Raw genomic sequence first — 21,283 nt, 5'->3', positions numbered from 1 at the left:
ATGCGTGAATGTGATCTAAAGTAAATATGTAAATCATTGTTATACTAACGAACGCTGTAGTGTGAGAAATTTTTAAGACGTTGTGAATGCAGACGATAGGGTATTTTATATCGTAATATGTTAAGTAAGTATATGATAAACGCAAAGCTAATTCGAGTGCTAATGAAAATAGTTAATAAGGTAAAGTATAAACAAATTATCAGAATGTTAAATATTTATTTCGGGAAAAGTACAGTTCAAAAGTGTGTTATTAGTGGGGTTGGTTAGTCGTGAAAAGAGCGGACTAAAGCCGGAGAATAATGTTATTCTATTGGCCTTGAAGAAAACTGACCAATCAAAGAGCGGACTATTCTTCGCGTGTCATTCCTCTTAGAGACAGAGAATGCTTACAGCAGTGTAAGGGAGTCGGAGCCCACCTTTCAATGGTACGGTCGTGTGTAATATGTGCTCCGAAGGACGTTATAATTTGCCGGTTTTAGTTATGCTACATGTTTCAAAAGTGTTCTAAAGTGAAGGCATGTTTATTCCGGTGTGTGTTTTAGAATGTACGGAATGTTTCAAGTAATTTTGTGTAGGAGAAAAGACAGTAATTCTGCGTGGCATGTTAAGCAGAATCGGTGACTACAAAGTTGAGTGCATTAGACACCGATAAACCTAATATTGTGGCGAGCATTATCATTTAAGAACAATCCGTGCTTAGTACCTGATTTCGGGAAATACATTGCCGTAAACTTGGTAACGTGAATGACAGGATTTGTGCATGGCTGTGTTAAGATTTGTACGGGCTTGGGAATGAACGTGTACATTATCTAAGTTCAGCATATACCGAAGTTTTGACAGTATTTCGACGTTTCGTTCAAAATTAAGACATTTTCCCGATTCTTGGAATAGTTATCTGCAGCCTGGCGTGAGTTTCAGTGTGGTAGGTTTCTGCCCGGCTTTCCTACCGGCGCTCTGCTGCAACTTCACAGGTAGGTGCAAGAGAAAGGGAACCGCGCCACCGCACCACACATTCCAACATCTTATTATTACGCATTGGTCCTTTTCTAGCTTTAACGTCGTCTTCAATCAGATCTATTGAATCTGACAAGAACTCAGAGACTGTCCTCATTGTCGTGGATGAGGTTGTTCCTCATTTCGACTGACAATTTTTATTTTATTTCGCGTAGCGAATCTTTATAGCAATCGGCTCGTCCCAATAGCACGCCATATTCATACACTTTTCAAAATACACTCCTGGAAATTGAAATAAGAACACCGTGAAGTCATTGTCCCAGGAAGGGGAAACTTTATTGACACATTCCTGGGGTCAGATACATCACATGATCACACTGACAGAACCACAGGCACATAGACACAGGCAACAGAGCATGCACAATGTCGGCACTAGTTCAGTGTATATCCACCTTTCGCAGCAATGCAGGCTGCTATTCTCCCATGGAGACGATCGTAGAGATGCTGGATGTAGCCCTGTGGAACGGCTTGCCATGCCATTTCCACCTGGCGCCTCAGTTGGACCAGCGTTCGTGCTGGACGTGCAGACCGCGTGAGACGACGCTTCATCCAGTCCCAAACATGCTCAATGGGGGACAGATCCGGAGATCTTGCTGGCCAGGGTAGTTGACTTACACCTTCTAGAGCACGTTGGATGGCACGGGATACATGCGGACGTGTATTATCCTGTTGGAACAGCAAGTTCCCTTGCCGGTCTAGGAATGGTAGAACGACGGGTTCGATGACGGTTTGGATGTACCGTGCACTATTCAGTGTCCCCTCGACGATCACCAGTGGTGTACGGCCAGTGTAGAAGATCGCTCCCCACACCATGATGCCGGGTGTTGGCCCTGTGTGCCTCGGTCGTATGCAGTCCTGATTGTGGCGCTCACCTGCACGGTGCCAAACACGCATATGACCATCATTGGCACCAAGGCAGAAGCGACTCTCATCGCTGAAGACGACACGTCTCCATTCGTCCGTCCATTCACGCCTGTCGCGACACCACTGGAGATGGGCTGCACGATGTTGGGGCGTGAGCGGAAGACGGCCTAACGGTGTGCGGGACCGTAGCCCAGCTTCATGGAGACGTTTGAGAATGGTCCTCGCCGATACCCCAGGACAACAGTGTCCCTAATTTGCTGGGAAGTGGCGGTGCGGTCCCCTACGGCACTGCGTAGGATTCTACGGTCTTGGCGTGCATCCGTGCGTCGCTGCGGTCCGGTCTCAGGTCGACGGGCTCGTGCACCTTCCGCCGACCACTGGCGACAACATCGATGTACTGTGGAGACCTCACGCCCCACGTGTTGAGCAATTCGGCGGTACGTCCACCCGGCATCCCGCATGCCCACTATACGCCCTCGCTCAAAGTCCGTCAACTGCACATACGGTTCACGTCCACACTGTCGCGTCATGCTACCAGTGTTAAAGACTGCGATGGAGCTCCGTATGCCACGGCAAACTGGCTGACACTGACGGCGGCGGTGCACAAATGCTGCGCAGCTAGCGCCATTCGACGGCCAACACCGCGGTTCCTGGTGTGTCCGCTGTGCCGTGCGTGTGATCATTGCTTGTACAGCCCTCTCGCAGTGTCCGGAGCAAGTATGGTGGGTCTGACACACCGGTGTCAATGTGTTCTTTTTTCCATTTCCAGGAGTGTATTATCTTAAATTTCCTGTTTTGTAAGAAATATTTCCAGGTTAAACATCTCGTGGCCAGTACTTCGCTAGAAAAGCTCTTCCAAACTCTCCGTTGGTACTGACCTGTTTGACCGCATCCACAGCCCGTAATACAGGGTCTTTCCGGCAATAGCATCATGCCACACAGCAAATTTGCTGAATGTTTAGACAACATAGTTCTATGGAGATGAACAGCGATTAATTTACTTATAATCAGTTTTTCAAAATGACAGTCACAACCGCATTATTTATTTTGCCGCCAACCGGTTTCAACCCGCGATGGGGTCATCTTCAGGGCAATTTACACCATCTGGTCGCTCGCTGGAGTCGTCACCCTGCCTGTGTACAGTTGGTTCAAAAATGGCTCTGAGCACTATGGGGCTGAACTTCTGAGGTCATCAGTCCCCTAGAACCTAGAACGACTTAAACCTAACTAACCTAAGGACACCACACACATCCATGCCCGAGGCAGAATTCGAACCTGTGACCGTAGGGGTCGCGCAGTTCCTGACTGTAACGGCTAGAACCGCTCGGCCACCCCGGCCGGCTGTACGGTAGGTAGCTATATAGTTACCAACCGTACCTAGGCAGGGTGACGACTCCAGCGAGCGACCAAATGGTGTAAATTGCCCTGAAGATGACCCCCTCGCGGGCTGAAACCGGATGGCGGCAAAATAAATAATGCGGTTGTGACTATCATTTTGAATAATTGACTAATTTTCTGAGTTTCACTTCATGCTCTTGGCAAAACTCCACGAAATCCCCGTATGAAACCAACCGCTTTCATATATTTTCTGTCGTCAGTGAATGGTTGAAATTGCCTATGTTCGAGTGTTTTTTTCTGCCATGAGCATTGGTCGCGTATAGGTTTGTGGGTTACAGTTCACCTGCAGCAGTATTTGCATTGCAATTCATGAATGCCCGATGCACCTGCGTGTTAGTCGTATTTGTAGATACTTCGTAAAGACCTCGAGGCCTGTGGCATTTGCGCACCTCCTTCCTCTGCCTTTGGTGTTTGCAGCGCCCCTCGAACCTCTTCTACATCTCGACTAAATTTCTTCACCGACTCGTTGACCTGCTCCCTCCGCTGGACATATTCAGGACCTCTTTGTTTCTTTACTTCTTCCAACAATGCTTTCCATTCGGTTCTGGAGGGTAAATTGTCTGCTGATAAATTGCCTCCGGTTGCTTGTACGGTTTGTTGCACGCAAGTCTCAACTTGCTTCTGTTTGATTCTGACCCACCCTCCAAGTTTCCTAGAAAAAAAGTTTTCGTTGCTCTGTACAACTTACCCTTCATAACCTGACGCCACGGCAGTAATATGTGTATTCAGTTGGTCTAACGTAGACTCAACTGTACCTTCAAATTCCTGCAAAGCCGTGATTTCGAGTGCCGCTGTGAAGCTATCTCTGTCGCACGCGACGTAATCTCTTCCAACTCCTGTTTGTCACCATATTGCCCACCTTAGTACTTATGTCAACCAGACTAGTACTTATTTCATTCACTGTAGCAGTCAGAGTAGACACTTTAGCAGCTAGTTCGTCTGTCTTCGTACTGATGTCATCTATTCTCTCTATCTCAGTAGTCATCTCATCTACTCCGTGGCCAAAAGACCATCTGTTCAGTATTTCCATTAAAGGATCCATATTCGACCTAGATGTAGCCATTGGCTCATCTGCAAAAGCTTCAGTAGCTGGATGAACGTCCGATTGCAGTTCACTGTCAGTTTTCTAAAACTAGCCGCGAGTCCTTACCATAACCCAGCAACAATAAACAAATATTGCACCTGACCTATCATCACACTGGATTTATAGTACACAAAAATCAAATGAAATACACATATAGCATACAGCACTATAATGTATCTACAAATCGCTAACTACTAGAAAATACATACAATACATTACGTGTTCTTGACAAACAGTTTGTATGTTAGAGGTACAGGAATCTGTAATCAAAGACAATACGCTGATCTTGCCTGTATTAGTAATGGTTGGGTCTATAAGTTCGTTTGTGACGGACGAGCCCGCTTGGCTACCGTGAGTACACCCAGCTCTGCAGCAAGCACGAAACAAAATTTACGAAACAGAGATGACACGCTGTGCACGTTGCGAACCACACAATTTTCCCCAAAAGTTTCTTCTGTTGTTAAAATGATGAAGTTGCTCACCTTTGAATAGATATTTATTTATAGTTCGCTTCAACGAAAAAACCAGTTTCGTATTTCTGTTCACAAGATATTACGCTTCAGCGCTTCAATAAACTTTATTCTCCAACAAATTCCGTAATGGCTGCACTGCAATTAATCGTGTGTCAAGGATGCTACATCAGCGAAGAGTAACACTGCCTAGACAGAGTTTATTCTCGCAGTCACTTCTGTTCGCTACGTTATTTCTGAAGCGAGCATAACATACAGTCTGCGCCGTAAAACGCTATCAACACACGATATATCCACAGCCCATCTCAAAAATAACATATTTCTCATCTGTTAAGCCGGTTTGAATCATTACAAGCATAAAATATTCAGTGATGAGAACGAATACATGGACAAAAATGGAAAAAGGTTCAAAAAAATCGTTCAAAATGCCTTAGACAAGAAATTAAAAAAAAAACTTCTTTCAAAATGCCTTGGACAAGCATCTACCGAGCATCGTCTTAAGGGATAGGAAAGGCCCACGGTGACTTAATAGAGTGTTAGAAAACTGCTCAGTAACAAAGACAGCTTCATTTCGGATTCAAGGGAAGTCAAAACCCGGTAGATAAACGTAAACTGAACGAGACAAAAATGAGCGAAGGGAGATCAAAGAGAAAAGCGTTCGGTGACTCTGAAAGTAAAATTTTCTTAACCCATCTCAGTAAACACCCTAAGAGGTTTTGGTCTTATGTGAAATCAGCGGTTCTAAACTACACTATGTGATCAAAAGTATCAGGACATCCCCAAGGACATTCGTGTTTCATATTAGGTGCGTTGTACTATCACCTACTGCCAGGTACTCCATATCAGCGACCTCAGTATTCATTAGACATCGTGAGAGAGCAGAATGGGGCGCTCCGCGGAACTCAACGGACTTGGAACATGTTCAGGTGATTTGGTGTCACTTGCGTCATACGTCTGCACGCGAGATTTCCACACTTCTAAAGATCGCTGGGTGCACACTTTCCGATGCGATAGTGAAGTGGAAACGTGAAGGGACACGTACAGCACAAAAGCCTACATACAGGTCGACCTCGTCTGTTGACTGATAGAGACCGCCGACAGTTGAAGAGGATCGTAATGTGTAATAGACAGAGATCTATCCAGACCATCACACAGAAATTACAAACTGCATCTGGATCGACTGCAAGAACTACGACAGTTAGGCGGGAAGTGAGAAAACTTGGATTTAATGGTCGAGCGGCTGCTCATAAGCCACACATCACGCCGGTAAATGCCAAACGACGCCTCGCTTGATGTAAGGAGCATAATCATTGGACGAGTGAACAGTGCAAAAATGTTGTGTGGAACGACGAATCACGGTACACAATCTGGCAATCCGATGGCAGGTTGTGGGTATGGCGAATTCCCGGTGAATGTCATCTACAAGCGCGTGTAGTGCCAACAGTAAAATTCGGAGGCTGTGTTGTTATGGTGTGGTCGTGTACTTCATAGAGGGGGCTTGCACCCCTTGTTGTTTTGCGTGGCACTATCACAGCACAGGGCTGCACTGATGTTTTAAGGACCTTCTTGCTTCCCATTGTTGAACAGCAAATCGGGGATGGCGATTGTATCTTTCAACACCATGGAGCGCCAGTTCATAATGCACGGCCTGTGCGGAGTGGTTACACAACAATAACATCCTTGTAATGGACTGGCCTGCACAGAGTCCTGACCTGTATCGTACAGAACACCTCTGGGATGTTTCGGAACGCCGACTTCGTGCCAAGCCTCACCGACCGACATCGATACCTCTCCTCAGTGCAGCACTCCGTGATGAATGGGCTGCCATTGCTCAATAAACCTTCCAGCACCTGACTGAACGTATGCCTGCGAGAGTGGAAGGCGACATCAAGCCTAATGGTGGACCAGCACCATATTGAATTCCAGCATTACCTGTGGAGGGCGCCAATGACGTGTAAGTCATTTTAAGCCAAGTGTCCGGATACTTTTGATCACATAGTGTATCTATTGATTCACGCAGAGATCATACTGGCACCGAAACGTAAGATAACAGAGAGATGGCCGAAATACTGAATTCAGTGTTCCTAATTTGTTTCACCGCGGAAGATCGTAAAACAGTCCTTCCTTTCAATCGTCGTATGGAGGCGAAATGGCAGATACTGAGATAACCGGTCACGGAATAGAAAAGCAACTATAATAGCTTAGTAGTGGGAAGGCATGAAGACCAGGTGAGATACCTTAAGATTCTACAAAGATTATTATGCGGAAGAACTCGCTCCTCTTCTACCAGCAGTTTGTCGTAGATCTCTGGAGCATGGAATGGTACCTAGCGACTGGAAAAAAGCGCAGGTCATTCCCGTTTTCGAGAAGAACCGTACAACAGATGCACACAGTTGTAGACTCGTATCGCTGAGGTCAGTCAGTTGTAGAATTATGTAACATGTTTTATGATGAAGAATAGCGACGTTTTTGGAGAGCGAAAACTCTCCTCTGTAAAAATCGGATGGAATTCCGCATGCAGAGATCTTGTGAGACTCAGCTCGTTTTGTTCCTCCACGAGATCCACAGTGCTGTACAAAACGGCGCTCTGGTTGATGCTGTGTTCCTTGACTTTAGGAAGGCATCTGACACCGTTCCACATGGCTGCTTGGAGGAAAAATACGAGCTTACCGAGCATTGCACCAGATTTGTGACTGGATCCAAGACTTGCTTGCAGATGGAACTGAACTCGTCGCTCTTAAAAGAGCAGATTCAACAGATGTGCAGGTAATTTCCGGAGTACGCCAAGGACGTGTTTTTGTACACAATGTACACATTATTGTTCACGATGTACAGCATCGCGCGTGGACAAAGTGAAGTGCAGGGTGTGTCTGCACGGTGCATCGATCCGACTCTACTCGCAACCCTATTCAAGACTGAAACAGAAAAACAGATAAGCGCCAGACACTTACTGGAATAGCGGAATAACATGCTCCGGAAAAAAGCAGACATTTCCGAAAGTCTGTTTAAACCGAAGTGGAAACTTTCTACTATTTTCTGTTGGTTGTGAGTATAAAGGGAAATGGTCTAATGTGTGGTACCTGTGTAAGAAAGTCGTCTATTGAAAGACACTACAGGAAACAGGTTTCAGAGTAGTAGGGTGAAAACACACGTGACGCCAGAGGAAGAATTAACGTAGTGGCCCACTCTTGCAGAAGAGGATTCTGATCCACAAATGACAAGTAATTTGGCTTGTTCATGTTGGTTAAAAGTCCTACATAATGTAAAAGATACAAGATACGTCGTAAGTCGGTAAATAAAATAAATACAGATACGTAGCTTTCAGGGATGATAGCAAGAGCGCAGTGCTATCATCCGAGATATCGTACGTTGAAATCGAGTGAAGCGTTTCAAAGTTGTTAATTCAGACGTTCATTGTGTAAATATTTATTGAATGTGAAACGTTAACTTCCGTAGTTTTAAAGAAACTGCTGAAGGTTGATGGCTCAGATGGCTCTGAACACTATGGGACTTAACATCTGAGGTCATCAGTCCCCTAGACTTAGAACTACTTAAATCTAACTACCCTAAGGACATCATATACATCCATGCCCGAGGCAGGATTCGAACCTGCAACTGTAGCAGCAGCGCGGTTCCGGACTGAAGCGCCTAGAACCGCTCGGCCACAGCGGCCGGCTTCTGAAGTTCGTTTTCATTCCTCTCAAATGAGTAATTTGTTTACGTTTCCGCTTTTATTATTCCTAACACAATCTTCTTACTTCAATTTAGGACGGAAAAGATGAAGGGCTGTAACGCTACGCGTATTTAGGCGTCGCAGTATCGGTACAGGTAAGCCGAGTTTGTTGTACGGCTGAGCGCCATCCTCCCAGCAATGGCTTGCTTTGAGGCGAACCGAATGATGGGTTCTCACAGTCCTTTGAGAGTCGATATCTATTTACAACGAAATATTAATGAGGCGTATGTAGTGACAACAACAACATTTCAATATGTTTAAAACGACGCAAGTTAATATTTCACAGTGAATAAATACATATACAATCCTTTCAATTAACAACATTGAAGAATGAAATTTTCACTCTGCAGCAGAGTGTGCGCTGGTATGAAACTTCCTAGCAGATGAAACCTGTGTGCCGGACCGAGACTCGAACTCGGGACCTTTGCCTTTCGCAGAAGAGCTTCTGTGAAGTTTGGAAGGTAGGAGACGAGATACTGGTAGAAGTGAAGCTGTGAGGACAGGTATTGAGTCGTGCTTGGGTAGCTCAAATGGCAGATCATTTGGTCGCGAAATGCAAAGGTCCCGAGTTTGAGTCTCGATCCGGCACACAGTTTTAATCTGCTATGAAGTTTGAACAACTTTGAAACTTCAACAGACGGTATCTCAGGTGATAGCACTATGCTATTGCTATCATCCCTGAAAGCGACGTATCTGTATCTATTTCATTTATCGATTTACGACGCCCTTTATATCTTTTACATTACGCAAGTGTTTCATGGAACATCCTGTTCTCCACATTCACACAGCAAATGAACACAGCATCTGTACCTCTCACGTTGCCGTAGTTACGTTTTTATTTAATAAGCAGTTTACTATTTTGCCACTAACTTTATTTAAATGTTGAGTGCAAGTGATATTAAAAAAGTCTGCTTCATTACAGGTGTTCAGTCACATGTGTTGGTGGACACCGCAATTGAAAAGAACCAAAAGACGCCTTTTTTTTTTCTTTATTGAGTTTCAATTTCCCCCGAAGGGGGCGGGCTGGCAGCATCTTAGTACTCCGTTCTTCAGCCTACAGAACTTGTTTTAAAAAGATGAAGATAATAAATAATAAAAGCAGGCGATAAAATCGGTGACTTAAATCGTAAAATGGCGGAAAATCGTGGAACTTAAAACAAAAAACAAAGGGTTGATGATGCTCATAAAATACACATGAAGCAGACAGGTAAAATAATAGACAGACAATTAAAAAACTCGGCGACATTCTGGTTTCTGTTCGCAAGAGACATAAAATTAACATCCAGCGACAGCAAGATTTCTGTTTGCAACGGTTTGGAAAGACGAACAATACTGAACATTCACTTGAACATTGCACTGAAAAGTTGGCACAAATATGACATACCACAGCCGAGGGCAGGTGGGGGGAAACTGGACAGATGATGGGAAAGAAAAGGGGGGGGAGCAGGAGAGGAAAAACGAAGTGGAAGGAGGGGGGAAAGGAGCTAATGGAGGATGAGGACCCATAAGAGGGGGGGGGGGCTGGGCAGACACGACAGGGAGTGGGGAAAGGCAGAGGAGGGGTATACAAAAGGAATGGGGGAAAGGCAGGCAGAGAGAGGTTAGACAGGGAGAAAACAGGATGGAAGAGGGAAGCCCGGCGAAAGGACAGAGGAAAGGAGGGGGAGTGAGGATCAGAGTTGATAGGAGGGATAAATGGAGGGAGAGGGGGCATCATCCAGGAGGGAGACTTGACGGAAACCACCTTGGGAAAGCAGATGAAGGGTGCAGGGATGGATGGTAGGGGGGACACAACAATGAAGGCGTGGCTGAGGGTGGGGTTGGAGAGGGGAGGAGCTACCAAGAGATGATAGGGATCAAAGCGGCGGGAGGTGTAGAGTATGCGGATATGTTCGAGAAATAGGAGCAGATGGGGGAAAGGAATGAGTTGTAGAGGATCTGCGTGGGGGACAGGAGGCATATACGGAAGGCGAGGTGGAGTGCATGGCACCCGAGGATCTGGTGGGACTTATATTTGGGGGGGGGGCGGATATACAGGCGGGACTGGCATAACAGAGGATGGGACGGATTGCCGGCCGGTGTGGCCGTGCGGTTAAAGGCGCTTCAGTCTGGAACCGTGTGACCGCTATGGTCGCAGTTTCGAATCCTGCTTCGGGCATGGATGTGTGTGATGTCCTTAGGTTAGTTAGGTTTAAGTAGTTCTAAGTTCTAGGGGACTGATGACCACAGAAGTTAAGTCCCATAGTGCTCAGAGCCATTTTTGATGGGATGGATTAAGGATTTGTAGGTGTGGGCGCACTTGTGAAAGCATGTTGGGATATTTATTAATGAACAAAGCTTTACAAGTATTGTGAATTATCTGAGCGTAACCAGATGTTTGTCATAGTTCTTTATCTACACATTAATGTAACATACAGGTTTATTCTAAATGATGGACCCCTTTTCAAAAATCCAAACTGAACAAGCTTTATACGAATGAAAAGAGGAAGTTTCAAAGTGTTTGGCGGGCGGCGGAGGGCGGGCTGTGATGGTTTCAGAAGCGGCCTGTAGAGTTCGCGCGGCAGTAGGGCCGTCATTCCGCTTCACTCTCAGTTAGGGATGGACTAAACTGCGATGTTTCTATATCAGTGATTTCTGTAAATGCTACTTTTCGGTAACTGCGATTCTTAACTGCGATATGTCGCAGTTAAGAGTCGCAGTTGACGAATTCACAACTTGTATTCCTCCGCCATTTCTGTGACTTCTGATAGTCCTGAGATTTATGAGATTTCTGCGACTTACGCGGTTTCTATGGCGTCTGCGATTTATCACCGTAGATCTTAAATTGTCATTAGGCGCAAGTAACAAGTGAACTGTGTCAATGCAACCGAGAAATACGTTCTCGCCTGTATAAGTGATTATTTATGAGGGCATGATGTAACGTTTCAGTAACCCAACTGACAAAAAGTTGCCGGAAATTAATATTTCTAACGATTATTCCTCAGTTGTTATATGTTATACGAAAGAAACGGTTCCCTACAGACCAAATTTCATCTTTACAAAACAGTCAGTATTAAGTATGTTTTACGTATGTTCTTCCTTTGGCTTTAGTTTTGTATTTATGGACGTGGATGGGTATATAAAGCAGTCAGTAATCGAAATGGGAACTGTGTGTGGAAAATCACGAGGATTATATAACTTTTATACTGGTACTAATATAATTCACATTATACATATGCTAATACTTCTGGGGATGATGGCAGTTGAGGGGGGAGTAGGGGGGCTTTCACACTTTGCATAAACATTCATTCACAAACTCAGAAACAAACCCAAATTCTGATAAAGACTTTTCGGCAACTTCTCCAGTTCTGCAGTCCCTGATATTTTGAATTATTGCTATATCGAGTGACTGACAATGTGGTTCGGATACTTGTGGAACAATACGTGGAACAAGTGTGAAAATATTCATAGTGTGATGCTGAGGATAACATGAATACCACACAAAACCATAGAAGTTCATGTTTAAAATATGTTTTCTAACCACATTGTTACATCCACAAGTAACTATTAAACAACCATTATTCGGTCTTCATATTTCTCGAATGCACCAATTCTCAAGCGAGTAAAAATTTTTTTTCAGAGCAAATTAGCTTCTTGGTTCATTTCTTCGACTATAAGCGTCTAATATTTCCATAACGTTCTTAGAACAAAGTACGGATGAAGGACAACAGATGGCATACGGCATCTTATGTTAACTGCGCTTTTTAGTTGCTACTCGCGACTTCTAGTTGCGACTTGTCACGGAAATAGCAGTTCGATAGCGTGTCACAAAGAAAACAGTAGTACGAACTTAGGCCGGCGGATGGCACACGGCGTTGAATGATAACTGCGCTTTTTAGTTGCTACTTGCGACTTTTCACTGAAATCGCCGATAGACCAGAGGATGACAGGAAGAAGTACGGAATTCGGCCAACATACGGCACACGGCGCTGAATGTTGACTGCGCATTTTAGCTGCTACTTGCGACATTTCACTGAAATCTTAGCTAGACAAAAGGTCCACAGGAAGATGTGGCTGAAATCGCAGCCAGATTTTATAAAGTTGTTATTGTGATATCTGTGACTTCTCAATCACTGTGATTTATAACAGATACTCGATTTCTTGTTCACCCCTACTGTCTGTTGTGAGTGAGATGGCGACCGTGGAGCACAAGGTTTTCTGCTTTCATGTGTTCGCGAAAAGTGAGTCGCAAATTGCAGTGCAGCGGGTATTTCGTACTAAATTCGGAATTCAACCACCAACTCGCAAAAGCATTAGCCTTTGGTTTAAGCAATTTAGACAGACTGGGAGTGTGTGCAAAGGAAAAAACACATTCCGACCGCGTGTGTCAGAGGATGATGTCCGACGGATTCAAAAACGTTTGATGTGCTGTTCCAGTATGTCTAGCAATAGAGCCAGTCGAGAACTTAAAATACCCCAACCAACCGTATGGAAAGTTCTGAGACGGCGTTTGCTGTACAAGCCCTACCGATTGTAACTTGTGCAGGCTGTCAGTCCTTATGACCAAGAGAAGCGTCTCGAATTTTGAGGTTATGTGCTAGCAAATATGGAGGATGATGCATTTCTACATCGAGTAATTTTTAGCCACTATAGTGGAAAAGTCAACAGACACAATGTTCGCTTATGGGGCTTACGAAATGCACATTCACTATTGCAACACGAAAGGGACTCACCGAACATCAACATGTTCTGTGCCGTATCCCGAACAAAGGTTTAGGGACCATTTTTCTTTGCGGAAAGAACTGTAATGGGAATCGTGTACTTGGACATGTTGAAAGAATGGCTGTTCCATCAACTTATGGAAGATTCCCAGGACTTCATTTTCCAACAGGATGGAGCTCCACCCCATTGGCACCGTGACGTAATTACAAAAAAAATGGCTCTGAGCACTATGGGACTTAACAGCTATGGTCATCAGTCCCCTAGAACTTAGAACTACTTAAACCTAACTAACCTAAGGACAGCACACAACACCCAGCCATCACGAGGCAGATGAAATCCGTGACCCCGCCGGGAATCGAACCCGGGAACCCGGGCGTGGGAAGCGAGAACGCTACCGCACGACCACGAGATGCGGGCACGTAATTACAAATTATTCAATTGACGTCAAACATTATTAAAGAAACCCTTTCAAACTTCTTGTCATTGGTATAAAGCTTGTTCATTTTGTACATGAATAAATATGAAGCTTTGAAAATGGGTATCTCATTTAGAATAACCCTGATTTCGTGCACCTTTGATGAAAGTTTAGTCTGAGGATTTTGGTACAGCTCTCTTTAGGCTCTCAGCTTTACTGCATTTGATAAGGGTACCTATTTTATCTGTGCATTTTAACTGAATATCGTAGGACCACTTCCCATTTAATTGACGTGTCCTTTCTCGAAAACACATTCTTCAGCCTAGTTCTCTGGCGTCTACATCAGCCACAGGCATTAGAACAGAACCCTTTTTCTTACAATTATTCATTTACCTTTTATTTTATATTTCTGTGTATTTCATTAATTCACAGTTATGGCCTGTGTATAGACTATTTGACTGCAGGATAACAGTTATGGGTTATTGTTTACAGCGAATTAGCGCTGGGGCATAAAAGCAGACGTTTGCGGCTCGCCCTTTCACTACATCGAGCTATTCTTTCTAAACATAGCCGTGCATAGCCCCTATACGTAAAGTACAAGTTTGCTCTTATGGGATACTGTTCGGAACAGAACTACTCACATTAGCAACCACTAGCTGCCATCGCAGGATGTTGTGAAAGGACCCTCACAGCTAGTTATGAAGTTGCTTTAGTATAATAAGAATTGGGAAGACGATTATGGAAGGGCCACTGATTAAGAATATTTTGTTGGATGTAGTAGGCAAAATACCAACGGCATTGCCGCAGTGGTAACACCGATTCCAGTCAGATACCCGAAGTGAAGCGCTGTCAGGCTGGGCCAGCACTTGGATGGCTGACCACCTGGTCTGCTGGACGCTGTTGGCAAGCGGGGTGCACTCAGCCCTTGTGAGGCAAACTGAGGAGCTACTTGATAGAGAAGTAGCGGCTCCGGTCTCGTAAACTGACATACAGCTGGGAGAGTGTCGTGCTGACCACATGCACCTCCATATCCGCTTCCAGTAACGTCCGTTAACTGAGGATGACACGGCGGCCGGTCGGTACTGCTGGGCCTTCCAAGGCCTTTCTGGGTGGAGTATTTTAGTTTTAGTAGGGACAATAAAAGTCTACTAATATCAAATACCGGCCTTAATTTGAGGAAGCAATTTCTGAGGATGTACGTCTGGAGTACAGCATTGTATGGTAGTGAAACATGGACTGTGGGAAAACTGGAACAGAAGAGAATCGAAACATTTATGATGTGGTGCTATAGACGAATGTTGAAAATTTGGTGGACTGATAAGGTGAGGAATGAAGAGGTTCTATGCAGAATCAGAGAGGAAAGGAATATGTGGAAAACACTGATAAGGAGAAGGGACAGGATGATAGGACATCTGCTAAGACATGAGGGAATGACTTCCATGGTGCTAGAGGGAGCTGTAGAGGGCAAAAACTGTAGAGGAAGACAGAGATTGGAATACGTCAAGCAAATAATTGAGGACGTAGGTTGCAAATGCTACTCTGAGATGAAGAGGTTAGCACAGGAAAGGAATTCGTGGCGGGCCGCACCAAACCAGTCAGTAGACTGCTGACCAAAAAAAAGGGACAATAAATCCCTCATTAGCTCCGGCGTACCGCAGAACACCACTCTCTGGTATGACAGTCTCTTGGCGAATCAGCAGTCTTGCCACATTTTGGATGAACAGTTGGCAGCCAAAATTGAAAACCCCCTGGCGTACTCCATCGCACTTGATGAGTCCGCAGATACTAAAGTGCGCGTCATTAATGACGGCGGCCGAGTTTTGGTTGGTTCTGCGCATCTGACGTCACAAAACACAGTCAGCCAATGAACAGAGAACGACGTTGCCAGAGCTCGACTGCAGTGCAGAGCACAGACGAGTGTCTTCAGTTTTAGAAACGTTCAGTCATAAATAAAGTATTTGAACAAAAACAATGTCTTGATAGCAGACTTTCTTTTTTAGAAAGTTTGGAAAAAGCATTCTTTATACAAATTGCTTCATATTCTATTAATTAATTAAACCGAACCAGCAATAAGCCTCCTAATTCAGGCGATAGCAAGGAAAGGTGTTTGTATCATTCTCACTAACCGCTTTTTCGCAATAAAGAACAGCGGTAATTGTTTCTTTCCTATTGTACTTCGATGAAACGTGAGTAATTCATAGTCATACCAACAGTGTTTGTATTTTGCCTGTTAGTTTGAAGTTCTTCGGAAGATCCGTTCAATGACAAGTTGTGTTAGTGTAATGGCTAAAGTGTTTGGCTGTTAAGTGAAAGGTTCTGCATTCAAACCTTCTTTGGTGCTTAACATTTTCTTTATTTTAAAACAATATGGAAGTGTTTTACTTCATGAATTTTATTCGTTTGAATGTAATATTTTGAAATTTCTAGTGGCAACTAAAATCGACCATACGGAAAATATACGCTATGGACTTTTACCTCTGCAAGCTCTTCAAAATTTCATGCAATGGTTTACTACATCTAATGCTGCACAATAGCTGCGTTGAACATCGAAACAAAATTAAGTCATTTATGGGGGAGAAGGTATCAGTCAACAAGATGTGTAAAAATCAATTTATTGGGCCAAATAGTTTTTGTGAAATCGAATGATAAGTGTGTCAAAGCAGTCGGAACACCATGTGTCTGCACAGGCGAGCAGTGCAGTGATGACAAAATCGCGCACAGCGCGGAATGCAGGGAGCACGCCTCTGTAGCAGCGAAAGGGTTAATGCGGCTGTGGTGGCTTTACTTCATAAACTGCGCGCTCCCCCTAAACTATACTATGGCGCTACTTGTCTTGGCGCGAACAACTGGGAACGCAGCAATCTCCCGCGTCTGGGCGGGCATGCGCGAACCGCCAAGATAAAAGAATTGAACTATAGCGACATGGCTCAGTTACCCATTTGTCTGCGTGGCGTGGACGACAGTCTACATGTAACGGAATAGTTCCTGGATTTGGTTTAGATGAGTGTCACTGTTGCAGGGGCGGATATTTTAGGAGCGGCCGAGATGGCAGCTGAAGAAACAGAACTCTGTCGGCAAAAGCGGTTTCTTGTAACCAGGGTGCCAGCAATGCATGGTGAAGTAAAAGGGTTTATTGGCCTGCTGTGGAACAAGCTTGACATGCCAAATTTCCCTTCCGTTCGTTGTTTTGTACTCCAAGAGGCTCGTGAAAATGTTACCAGTCTTCAGTCGGACTTCCTCGAAGAGCTCTGCGAAATAAATCTTAGTGGACACATCACCACAGACGAATTCAACGGGGAAGTAGATATTGAATTTAAGACAGGACCGAGAGCAAAACGCGCTGCTGACCATATTCTGGAAGTCACCCCGGGGGTCCGTCTCCTGCTGCTACAAAGTGAGAGAGTATACCAGGTGTAGAAGTATGAGGCCGGAATTTCCCCATAGATGGTGCCAGCCGTCAGTGTAGGACCCGTGAGACCGCGTCTGCAGCGCCATGCTTCCTGTAACGGCTGACGAGGAATGTCAACACACAGTAACCCAAGTTCCATACGTCGGTGTCTGTTTCAAAACTGTACACATGTTGAGCTTAGTGCCTACGAAGTGCGAATCGCAGCGAAGGCCTATCAAAGCTTTCGGAGAACACATTCTTAGGAAAAAACAGTGTTTCGAGTGGTTCCAAGAAATTCAAAAGTGGTGACCTTGACGTGAGAAACGACGAGCGTGGGAAACCACCGAAAAAGTTCCAAGACAACGAATTGCAGGCCTTATTGGACGAAGATGATACTCAAACTTAACAGAAACTCGCGGAACTATTGCATATGCCGCAGAAAACCGTTTCCCTTCTCTTGAATGCTATAGGAAAGGTGCGGAATGTGGGGAAATGGGTTCCGCATCAACTGAATGAAAGACAGAAAGCAAATCGAAAGACCAATTGTGAAATGCTACTATCCAGGTACAAAAGAAAGTCGTTTCTTCATCGAATAGTCGTCGTCGTCGGCGGCGGCGGCTGATACTCGTATCCGAGTTTTCATTTCTCTCCTGAGATTTCCTTTGTCACGGTTCAGGCGTGGAAGTGTCGTTGATGGCTTAGCAATCCAATCCTAGAGTGGAACAGGCGGCCACAGACATTACAGCTGATGGAAGGTGGAGGGCGTGGCTGAGCCTGGAGGAGTTTAAGTCTCCGCCGTTTGTCGTTCTCCATTATTCGACGTTCCAGCTCAAAGTTTTAAAGAGCGTTTGAGGCAACCGAGCGCCAGCGACTTCGATCTTCTGCTATTGCGGACCAGTTACTCGGATCGATGTTCAAGTTTTTCAGATTTTTCTTGTACTGATCCTTATAACGTTTGAGAGGGGCACCTCGTGGCCTTTTACCTGTGCTCACTTCGCTGTACAGCATTTGGCGTGGAAGTCTGTCATTTTTCATCCGCTGGACATGTCCGACCCATCTGAGTTGATGCCCAATGATAAGAGCTTCCATGCTATGCATTTTTGCTTTCTCAAGAACAGCCGTGTTCGATATGAAGTCATCCCATTTCAGGCTCATGATATATCTTAGCTTCTGTTGGTTGAAGCGTTCTAGTTTCTTCAGATCACAGCAATATAATGTCCAGGTTTCGCAACCATATAGCAGGGTGGAAATGACTACAGCTTTGTACACCATCAGTTTGTTGTACGGTGTTAGGTCTTCATTCAGGAAGACGCGCTTTGTAAGACGTCCAAATGCTACATGGGCAGGACGTAATCTATTCTCCACATCTTTTCAAGATGAGCAGTTAGATGACAGTATACTTCCTAGGTAGAGGAAATGGTCCACTTGTTCCAAGGGTGTATCATAAATGGATATGCTGGAATCAGGAACGGAGGAGCCAGGAGTTGGCTGTGCCATCGCCTTTGTCTTTGGAATATTGATGGAGAGACCAAATCGTTCGTACGCCCTGCTGAAGCAATCAACTGACAGCTGCAACTCTGCAGGTGAATGAGCTGGAGAAGCATTGTCATCAGCATACTGCAGCTCTGCCACACGAGTGGTACTGGTGAACCTTTTTGAATGGAGTCTGGACTGGTTGAAGAATCCTCCATCGAACTTGTACTTTAGTTCTATTCCTGCATGACTCGTAAAGCATAGCTGCCAGATACAATGCAAATAATGTAGGTGCAAGAACGCATCCCTGTTTAAGCCCACTTGTTATTGGGAATTCACGTGACAAAAACTGGATATATTTTGAGAATCCTAAGCATCGTAAATCATGGTTGAATCCCGACAAAGCATCGACATCCACTGCAAGACGAAATCGCCTTGGAAAGAAGATAATGCTCCGTGTTTGATGGGATCAGAAGGGGGTCATTTATTGTGAGCTACTAAAACCTGGTGAAACCGTCAACACTGATCGCTACCAACAGCAAATGATCGATTTAAATCGGGCATTAAGTGAAAAAAGGCCGGAATAAGGAAGAATGCAACTCAAAGTCATATTGCTCATGATAACGTCCCATCACGCACAGCAAAACAACTCCAGAAAACCATCGAGGAGTTCAGTTGGGAAGTACTACGGCATGCAGCTTATTATCCAGACCCGGCTCTGTCCAGTTATCATCTGTTTGCATCACTGGGACGCGCTGTGGCTGAACAACGCTTCAATTGGTATGAAAATGTACGAAAATGGTTCACTGACTGCCTCGCTTCAAAAGAAGAACTTTTTTCGCGTGGCATTTATAGCCTGTCGGACAGGCAGGGGAATTGTATAAATAGCAATGAAGATTATTTTGAATAAAATATTGTTCATCACTTTCAAAAAACAGACGTTTAATTATTGCAACCAAATTCCGGTTTCATACATCGACACCCGGTATATACAATTCGAGACACTAAGCATCTTTTGACAATGTTGACTGGAGTACTCTCTTTCAAATTCTCAAGATGGCAGGGGTAAAATACAGGGAGTGAAAAGCTATTTGCAATCTGTACAGAAAGCAGATGGCAGTTATAAGAGTTGAGGGACATGAAAGGGAAGCAGTGGTTGTGAATGGAGTGAGACAGGGTTGTAGCCTCTCCCAGATGCTGTATATTGAGCAAGCAGTAAAGGAAACAAAAGAAAAGTTCGGAGTTGGCATTAGAATCCACGGAGAAGAAATAAAAACTTTGAGGTTTGCCGATGACATTGTAATTCTGTCAGAGGCAGCAAAGGACTTGGAAGAGCAATTGAACGGAATGGACAGTGTCTTGAAAGGAGGGTATAAGATCAACATCAACAAAAGCAAAACGAGGATAATGGAACGTAAACGAATTAAGTCGGGTGATGCTGAGGGGATTAGATCAGGAAACGAGACACTTAAAGTAGTAAAGGAGTTTTGATATTTGGGGAGCAAAATAACTGATGATGGTCGAAGTAGAGAGGATATGAAATGCAGACTGGGAAAGGCAAGGAAAGCGTTTCTGAAGAAGAGAAATTTGTTAACATCGAGTATTGATTTAAGTGTCAGGAAGTCGTTTCTGAAAGTATTTGTATGGATGTAGCCATGTATGGAAGTGAAACATGGACGATAACTAGTTTGGACAAGAAGAGAATAGATGCTTTCGAAATGTGGTGCTACAAAAGAATGCTGAAGATTAGATGGGTAGATTACATAACTAATGAGGAGGTATTGAATAGAACTGGGGAGGAGTTTGTGGCACAACTTAACTAGAAGAAGGGATCGGTTGGTAGGACATGTCTTGAGGCATCAAGGGATCACAAATTTAGCATTGGAGGGCAGCGTGGAGTGTAAAAATCGTAGAGGCAGACCAAGAGATGAATACACTAAGCAGATTCAGAAGGATGTAGGTTGCAGTAGGTGCTGGGAGATTAAGAAGCTTGCACAGGATAGAGTAGCATGGAGAGCTGCATCAAACCAGTCTCAGGACTGAAGACCACAACAACAACAAAAAGCATCATGGACTTCAAAGCAGTGCAAAAGTGTCTCACCGCTGGGGCCTAGACCATCCCCATGATACTTCTGTACAGTAGTTACATCGTCTTTACTGGAGTCAGAGTTCATATAGTTTATAGATAGATAGTTGAAACTGCATGCAAACATAACATAGATGATGAGCCTTTCTCGGGCTGCAGTATGTGGAAGACTTACATGTACACCTGTCAATTTTCGGATATTCTTATTACCCCAGTCCACAAACTGCAGAACACAACAATTGTTCTGTAAGTTATCCGTTAACTGGTGCTACGTGCAAACAAATGGAACAGATTAAAGTGGAACATATTCTAGTCCGCAGCTCGTGGTTGTGCGGTAGCGTTCTCGCTTCCCGCCCCGTGTCCCCGGTTTGGTTCCCAGCGGGGTCAGAGAGTTTCTCTGCCTCGTGATGACTGGGTGTTGTGTGATGTCCTTAGGTTAGTTAGGTTTAAGTAGTTCTAAGTTCTAGGGGACTGATGACCATAGATGTTAAGTCCCATAGTGCTCCGAGCCATTTTTGGAACATATTGTAAATACTGTTTGTTGACATCTAATACATGTAAACACTGCAGCACAGGGTCGAATATACGACCCATTCTGTCGTCGTTCACATAATAGTGCTTTGTCTTCGACTATGTTGGCGAGTCACTTGCTTACCG

This window comes from Schistocerca americana, chromosome 11, assembly GCF_021461395.2.
Source record: "Schistocerca americana isolate TAMUIC-IGC-003095 chromosome 11, iqSchAmer2.1, whole genome shotgun sequence".
Lineage (NCBI taxonomy): Eukaryota > Metazoa > Arthropoda > Insecta > Orthoptera > Acrididae > Schistocerca > Schistocerca americana.
The sequence above is the reverse complement of the archived record's forward strand: the minus strand, read 5'-3'. Positions refer to the sequence as shown.